General features: G+C 41.8%; 1 long non-coding RNA gene across 1 annotated transcript in view; it reads left to right on the forward strand.

The window, feature by feature from the left end:
- The window catches only part of LOC139831274 (uncharacterized), a 254,774-nt gene extending 246,601 nt beyond the window's left edge, over nt 1-8,173 (forward strand). The window contains exon 2 of the long non-coding RNA XR_011745971.1: nt 7,933-8,173. This is a non-coding gene — a long non-coding RNA (uncharacterized lncRNA). The remainder of the gene's footprint in view (nt 1-7,932) is intronic.
- The last annotated feature ends 1,190 nt before the right edge of the window (nt 8,174-9,363 follow it).

A 9,363-nucleotide genomic window follows, 5' to 3' on the forward strand; every position in this document is an offset into this window, starting at 1 on the left:
CATAATTTCAAAAGGCAAATTCCAATCAGGAGGTTCAACTACAGGAGCAGTTGTTAAGGCTTTCTTTAGAGTTTCAAAAGCTTCCTTACAATCATCATCAAAAACAAAAGGTACATCTTTTTGAAGAAGATTAGTAAGAGGCTTTGAAATTTTAGAGAAATCTTTAATAAATCTCCTATAAAACCCAGCATGACCAAGAACACTACGAATACCTTTAACATCCCTCGGATAGGGCATCTTCTCGATTGCTTCAACTTTAGCTCTATCAACTTCAATACCTCTCTCGGAAATTTTATGTCCCAATACAATTCCTTCATTAACCATAAAGTGGCATTTCTCCCAATTAAGAACAAGGTTAGTTTCTTCACATCTCTGCAAAACTTTATCGAGGTTTCGCAGGCAATTATCAAAAGAATTCCCATAGGCAGGAAAAATCATCCATGAACACCTCTACAATACTTTCGCAAAAACCATGAAAAATAGCAGACATGCATCTTTGAAAAGTAGCAGGAGCATTACATAAACCAAAAGGCATACGCCTATAAGCATAAGTTCCATAAGGACAAGTAAAAGTGGTTTTCTCTTGATCTTTAGCTTTAACAGCAATTTGTGAAAACCCAGAATAACCATCAAGAAAACAAAAATGAGTATTTTTAGATAACCTTTCTAGCATTTGATCAATAAAGGGTAAAGGGTAATGATCTTTCTTAGTAACTTTATTAACTTTTCGAAAATCAATGCACATTCTATAACCTACAACTATTCTTTGAGGAATAAGCTCATCATTATCATTAGGCACAACAGTCATTCCTCCTTTCTTAGGAACACAATGAACAGGACTAACCCATCTACTATCAGCAATAGGATATATAATACCAGCTTCAAGGAGTTTTAATACCTCGTTCCTTACCACTTCCTTCATCTTCGGAATTAGACGACATTGATGTTCAACAACAGGCTTTGCATCTTCTTCCATATTAATAGCATGTTGGCAAATAGAAGGAGAAATCCCTTTCAAATCATCAAGAGTATAGCCAATAGCTCCTCGGTGTTTCTTCAATATTTCCAATAACCTTTCTTCCTCAATTTCTGAAAGCTTAGAACTAATAATAACAGGATATATTTTCTTATCATCAATATGAGCATATTTAAGATTATCAGGTAAAGGCTTTAAATCAAAAACAGGATCTTCCTTCGGTGGCGGTGTTGTACCCAAATCTTCCACCGGTAAATCATGCTTGAGAATAGGTTGGCGAAGGAAAATTTCCTCAAGCTCATCTCTTTCTTTCCTAAAAGCTTCACTTTCACTATTCTCCAAATGTTGCTGCAAGGGATTATTAGGAACAAGAACAATAGATGCACACTGCTCCATTTTAAAATCATTACTAGGCAAGTCAACTTTATAAGGAGTTTTGGTAAATTTAGAAAAGTTAAATTCATAAGGTTCACCAGCAAATCTAGTCAAAATTTTCTCTTTCTTACAATCTATAATAGCTCCACAAGTATTTAGAAAAGGTCTACCAAAAATGATAGGACAATGATGACTAGCAGCAGAACCAAGTACCAAAAAGTCAGCAGGATATTTAATCTTACCACATAGAACTTCCACATCTCGAACAATACCAATTGGAGAAATAGTTTCTCTATTAGCCAGATGAATAACCACATCAATATCTTCAAGTTCACAAGAACCAATTTCGTGCATAATCTCCGTGTAAAGCTCATAAGGAATAGCACTAACACTTGCACCAATATCACATAAACCATAATAGCAATGATCACCAATTCTAACAGATAGCATAGGAACACTAACTTGTTTGGATTTATTAGGATGTGAAACAATATTAGAAGCATCTTCACAGAAAATAATATGACCATCCTCCACATTTTCAGTCACAAGATCTTTAACTATAGCAACAGCAGGTTCAATTTTAATTTGTTCTTCAGGTTCTTTAGGTTTCTTTTCACTTTTATTAACTGCACTAGATATGACAGAGTACTCCTTCATTTTAGCAGGGAAAGGAGTTTTTTCAATATAAGCTTCAGGAATAACATTATCAACTTGATTTCAACCACTACACATTTGTTTACAGATGAATCAATTTTATCTTTATACGGTTCATGATACTTATCAAAATTCTTCTTAGGCAGTTCATAATGAGAGGCAAAAGCTCTATAAAGATTTGCAACAACTTGGGAATCAAGACCATATGTAGCACTCATATTACGAAATTTATCAGTATCCATAAAAGCTTCAATGCATTTATAATCATAAATTATACCTGATTCTCTATCTTTGTCGTTCTCCCATCCTTCAGTATTTTCTTGGATCCGATCAAGAAGGTCCCTTTTAAACTCTTCATTCTTGCGTGTAAATGATCCAGAACAGGAAGTATCCAGCAAGGTCTTGTCTTGAAAAGAAAGTCTTGCATAGAAATTATCAATAATAACATTACCAGGAAGCTCATGAATGGGGCATTTGAGCATCAAAGACTTCAATCTCCCCCAAGCTTGGGCGATACTCTCTCCATCATGAGGCCAAAAATTATATATGCGGTTCCGATCTTTGTGAATTTCACTTGGAGGATAAAATTTGGAATAGAATAAAGGCACAATGTCCTCCCAATCAATAGAATCACCATTCTTCAGCAATTTATACCAGTGCGCCGCTTTACCAGACAGCGATATAGTGAATAGTTTCTTCCTAACTTCATTCATAGAAATACCTGCACATTTGAATAAACCGCATAATTCATGCAAAAACAGTAAATGATCACCAGGATGGACAGTTCCATCCCCTTCATAGCGGTTATCCATAACACGTTCAATAATTTTCATAGGTATTTTATATGGTACTACTTCCTCACCTGGCGCTTCATCCACTACCGTTGCAGTAGTAGTAGATTTCCCAAATAGAAATTGAAGAGAAGATCTCTCCATAATGATTTATAGCAGCAGGCAGAAATAAAATCAGCACAAACAGTAAAGGTTTTCCTTACCAATTCCACTTACCAATAGCGCTTCACTCCCCGGCAACGGCGCCAGAAAATAGTCTTGATGACCCACAAGTATAGGGGGTGTATCGTAGTATCTTCGATAAGTAAGAATGTCGATCCCAACGAGGAGCAGAAGGTGTTGGCAGCAGTTTCGATGAAGAATTCACTGTAAATGCTCACAGACAAGTATTCAGGGGGTTTTGATATTGCAGATAAATAAAGTACAAGTAAATAAAATGCGAGATAAATAATTGCAGCGAGTGGCCCAATCCTTTTTAGCACAAAGGACAAGCCGGTTTGATTACTTATAATGACCAAACGTTCCTGAGGACACATGGGGATTTTAGTCTAGTGCTTTCGCTACATACAGCTGATTAATCTTCATTGTTTTGATAAGTGTTGTGTGGGTGAACCTATGCTAATGCACCGCCCTTCCTAGGACTAATACATACTTGTGATTATACCCCTTGCAAGCATCCGCAACTACAAGAAAGTAATTAAGATAAATCTAACCACAGCCTTAAACTCTGAGATCCTGCGATCCCTCCTGCATCGATATACTAACGGGGGCTTAGGTTTCTGTCACTCCGGCAACCCCGCAATTAGCAACCGAATACAAGATGCACTCCCCTAGGCCCATAAATGGTGAAGTGTCGTGTAGTCGACGTTCACACGACACCACTAGAAGAATGACACCACAACTTAAATATCATAACATTGAATATTACTCAACCATAATTCACTACTAGCATTTAGACTTCACCCATGTCCTCAAGAACTAAACGAACTACTCACGAGACATCATATGGAATACAATCAGAGGTGATATGATGATGAATAACAATCTGAACATAAACCTTGGTTCAATGGTTTCACTCAATAGCATCTACAACAAGTATAGAATAACACCGGGAGAGTTTCCCCTATCAAACAATCAAGATTTAACCCGAATTGCTACAGCGATGACGAGGTGCAGCGGTGGTGATGGCGGTGTAGATGGTGGAGATGATGATGATGATGATGGAGATGATGTCCCGCTCGATGACGATGGCGATGGCGTCGATTTCCCCCTCCGGGAGGGAATTTCCCCGGCGGATTCCTGCCCGCCGGAGAGCTCTTTTCTCTCTGGTGTTCTCCGCCCCGCAGAGGCGGCTGTAACCCTTCGTGAGGATCCTACGTGGCTTAGGTTTCGGGACGAAGGAGTACGCGAAGAAAAGGAGGCGAAAAGGGTCGTGGGCCCCCCAGAGCATAGGGTGGCGCGGCCAGGGCCTGGGCCGCGCCGCCCTATGGTCTGCAGGCCTGATGGCCCCTCTCTTCTTCCCCTTCTGGCTCCCTCCGTCATCTGGAAAAATAGGAATTTTCGTGAAATTCCCTTCCACAGTTGATCTTCCGAAATATTGCGTTCTGACGGTGCTTTTTCCAGCAGAATCCTGGCTCCGGTGCTTGATCCTCCAATGATGATGAAACATGCAAAATAGATGAAATAACATAAGTATTGTGTCCCAATATGAAATATATCAATGAATAACAGCAAATTATGATACAAAATAGTGATGCAAATTGGACGTATCATACTACTCAACATGAAATTTAAAGACAACCATAAGGCTCCTGCCGGTTGCCACAATACAATAATGATCATCTCATACATATTCATCATCACATTATGGCCATATCACATCACCAAACCCTGCAAAAACAAGTTAGACGTTCTCTAAATTGGTTTGCATATTTTACGTGGTTTAGGGTTTTCGAGCAAGATCCAATCTACCTACGAACATGAACCACAACGGTGATACTAGTGTTGTCAATAGAAGAGTAAATTGAATCTTCACTATAGTAGGAGAGACAGACACCCGCAAAGCCACTTATGCAATACAAGTTGCATGTCAAGCGTGGAGCAAATCTCATGAACGCGGTCATGTAAAGTTAGCCCGAGCCGCTTCATCCCACTATGCCACAAAGATGCAAAGTACTCAACTAAAGATAACAAGAGCATCAACGCCCACAAACCATTGTGTTCTACTCGTGCAACCATCTATGCATAGACCTGGCTCTGATACCACTGTAGGATAACGTAGCATAGAAAACAAAAATTTTCCTACGGCGAACACGCAATCCAAGCCAAGATGCAATCTAGAAGACGGTAGCAACGAGGGGATTATCGAGACTCACCCTTGAAGAGATTCCAAAGCCTACAAGAGGAGGCTCTTGTTGCTGCGGTAGACGTTCACTTGCCGCTTGCAAAAGCGCGTAGAAGATCTTGATCACGATCGGTTCCGGCGCCACGAACGGGCAGCACCTCCGTACTCGGTCACACGTTCGGTTGTTGATGAAGACGACGTCCACCTCCCCGTTCCAGCGGGCAGCGGAAGTAGTAGCTCCTCTTGAATCCGACAGCACGACGGCGTGGTGTCGGTGGCGGTGGAGAAATCCGGCGGAGCTTCGCTAAGCGTGCGGGATATGGTGGAGGAGCGGGGCGCTAGGGTTTGGGGAGAGGGGGTGGCCGGCCACTATAGGGGGCGGCCAAGCTTGAGGCTTTTGGTGTGGCCGGCCCCCTCCCCTTGGCCCTCTATATATAGGTGGAAGCCCCAAGTGTTGGACTACAAGTCTTCGAATAAGACCCGAACCCAAAACCTTCCATATGGTGGGAAACCTTCCCAAGCTAGGATTCCCACTAGAGGTGGGAATTCCACCTTCCATAAGGGGGGGTGGCCGGCCCCCTAAGGGGGAGTCCACTTGGGACTCCTCCCCCACTAGGGTTGGCCGGCCATGGAGGTGGAGTCCCATGTGGACTCCACCTTCCTTGGTGGTTTCTTCCGGACTTTTCTAGAACCTTCGAGAACCTTCCATAGAACCTTCCGCATCATTTTAATTCACATAAAATGACATCCTATATATGAATCTTATTCTCCGGACCATTCCGGAACTCCTCGTGATGTCCGGGATCACATCCGGGACTCCGAACAAATATTCGAACTCCATTCCATATTCAAGTTCTACCATTACAACATCCAACTTTAAGTGTGTCACCCTACGGTTCGCGAACTATGCGGACATGGTTGAGTACTCACTCCGACCAATAACCAATAGCGGGATCTGGAGATCCATAATGGCTCCCACATATTCAACGATGACTTTAGTGATCGAATGAACCATTCACATACGATACCAATTCCCTTTGTCACGCGATATTTTACTTGTCCGAGGTTTGATCATCGGTATCACACTATACCTTGTTCAACCTCGTCTCTTGACAAGTACTCTTTACTCGTACCGTGGTATGTGGTCTCTTATGAACTTATTCATATGCTTGCAAGACATTTACACGACATTCCACCGAGAGGGCCCAGAGTATATCTATCCGTCATCGGGATGGACAAATCCCACTATTGATCCATATGCCTCAACTCATACTTTCCGGATACTTAATCCCACCTTTATAACCACCCATTTACGCAGTGGCGTTTGATGTAATCAAAGTACCTTTCCGGTATAAGTGATTTACATGATCTCATGGTCATAAGGACTAGGTAACTATGTATTGAAAGCTTATAGCAAATAACTTAATGACGTGATCTTATGCTACGCTTAATTGGGTGTGTCCATTATATCATTCATACAATGATATAACCTTGTTATTAATAACATCCAATGTTCATGATTATGAAACTAATCATCTATTAATCAACAAGCTAGTTAAGAGGCTTACTAGGGACTCTTTGTTTGTTTACATATCACACATGTATCAATGTTTCAGTTAATACAATTATAGCATGGTATATAAACTTTTATCATAAACATAAAGATATATAATAACCACTTTTATTATTGCCTCTTGGGCATATCTCCAACAGTTATCACATGCTATATCTTTTGTTGGAGATAATCACACTTTACTTTATTGTTAACAACTAAAATTGTAAGCAGAGGCATCTGTGAGCCCCTTTGCGAAAGCATCGGAACTTTGACTTGCTAATGTCCCCTAGGACCCGAGTTCTTGTTATCTGTTCCGAGATTGAGCGCTCTACCCGTACGTGGGGACGTTTATTGGGACCCCCCTCACCCATTACCTTTTCTCAAGTCAGTTGAAAAGGGGGCCACAACCTTGGTTTTATTTGCCTATGCCATGTATGCCATGCTTTACTTACTGTTGCCTTCGGGTGTTTACTTCCTCTTTCCTTCGGGTGTTTACTTCATGTTGCCTTCGGGTGTTTACTTCCTGTTGCCTTCGGGTGTTTACTTCTTGTTGCCTTCGGGTGTTTATATTATGTACTGTACCTTGCGGGACGTTTAGCGAAGCGTGTGGTTTGCACGCCTAGCCGCCGGCGCAAACCTCTGAGTCCGCTTCGGAGTACGGCCGAACTTCGTCACGGGTAGCTTAGTTGGGTGGCCCCCCTAGACTTTCTTGTTGAACTGGGAACGGTCTTGTTGTGAGACATCGCCTATAAGAAGCGGGTCGAGCATGCGTATGGTTACATTTGGGCAACCCCTGCAGGGTGTACATCTTATCGATAAGCCGTGTCCGCGGTTATGGACGACTTGGAATTGTATAGCTTGATCATAGAACAACTTACACCTTATTTCCTGTTGTTAATAATTTGCTAATAAAACCCTTTTCAAAAGTGTGTGTTCCTTTGCAATACCTCTTGGCGAAGGGGGATCGCATCGGTTGTGTTATGTTTGCAGAGTATAGAACTGTTACCTTGTGCGCTCTCTTATCTTCTCTGAGTAGACGGATGTTGTAGCGTGTCTCTATTCGATAGTAGCTTTGCTGCCGCTAAACTCCACATATAGCCGGGTGAAGTTTATACCGCCCACCAGCGAGCATAGCTGGTCTTGTCTCGCAAGTACGTGCCAATGGTACTTACCCTCGCCTTCTTTTATTTTTGTCTCCTCCCCCTTTTGTCGGCAACCGATGGCCCGACTTTGACAGGTACGAGATGACGACGTTAGCAAGGTTACCCTTCCGGCTTGGCCTGGGCAGGGTTATGGACGCCACTGGTTATCTTCAGGACTCTTAGTCTAATTTGTATCTTGCCCGTACTCGGACATATTTGATCTTCTGTATGATTCGGATCTTTGTATTGTATATTTGTATCTTGACTCGTTGGAGTCGTTGTTGTAATATATGTATCTTGTGGGCTCTATTGTAATCCTGTTGTAATGTTACCGCTCGTGTTAATTCCTCTGGCATCACGTGTGTGATTTGTCGCGCACGTCGTGTCGGAGGGCGTCTCAATCGATATCTTGCGGATTTCGGCGGGTTCGCTGGGATCCTCAGGGTACCGGTTCCGGGGCGTCACATCATTGAACGAAGTTCACAAGGTACAGTCTACATGTGAAAATTGATACTAATGTAAGAAGCAGGAAGACTGAAAATAAGACTTTACTATATGCCAATTCATGCTAAACCACTGAGAATACATACATGTAACTCTGTGAAAGAGTTATTACAAAGGTAGATAGAGCCATAGGAGGTGTTATACACGGGGTATGTACATGGGCCCGCCATATCCCCGCAAGCTCGGCATCGGGATGGTGAAGGAAACATGAGAGGTACTACTAGGGCGTAGCGCTGAATGTAAGTGAAAGAATTAGGTTGTGTAAAGAGCATAGTTCAGAGTAATGCAAATGTTGACAAGCGAGTGCATAATACTATGTTACAAACTGAAGAGTGAAAATTTAGTGTATGATGAATATAAGCATGCTAATTTGGTGTTTCTGAATTCCAAAAAAGCATTAGATAGAGCCGGTGATAATATCAGACATAAATCATGGCATGTATATGTGGCTTAAGAAAATATACCTGAACCCTTGGATGGTTACGGCGTGGCTGGTGCATGGACTTGAGCTTATATACGCATCCAGAAGGTAGGGCTGACATTAACTTGGTGCCAGCCTTTGCAGATGCCTCATCAGCAACAGTTGCAATCCTTTTGACCAATGAAGACTTTGCAGTTTCAATGTGCATATGAAAAATTAAATAGCAATAGACACCAGCAGTGATATTAAAAGAATCTATGAGACACTGATGCATGCTGGATGTAAGTGGAAGAATAGGGTTGTGTGTGTTTCTGAACTTTTGGTAAGCATTAGACAAAGCCGGCAATAAACAGAAAAAAAATCAAATCATGCATGAGGATTAAAAAATATACCTGCTTCCTGAAAAGGATACCACCCAGCTGACCCGTGGCCTTGTGCTTGTAGAGGTTTTCAGAAGATGGTGGCGGCACCATCGTCTTCACAGCAGCCTCATCAGGATCATTTTTTATCCATTTGAGTAGAGGCACATAAGTTTCATCCTGCATATGGATAGCAACAGAACTCGGCATTGATATTTAATAAATCTACGAGACAGACTGAT

The sequence above is a fragment of the Lolium perenne genome, chromosome 5, assembly GCF_019359855.2.
Source record: "Lolium perenne isolate Kyuss_39 chromosome 5, Kyuss_2.0, whole genome shotgun sequence".
NCBI classification, from domain to species: Eukaryota; Viridiplantae; Streptophyta; class Magnoliopsida; order Poales; family Poaceae; genus Lolium; species Lolium perenne.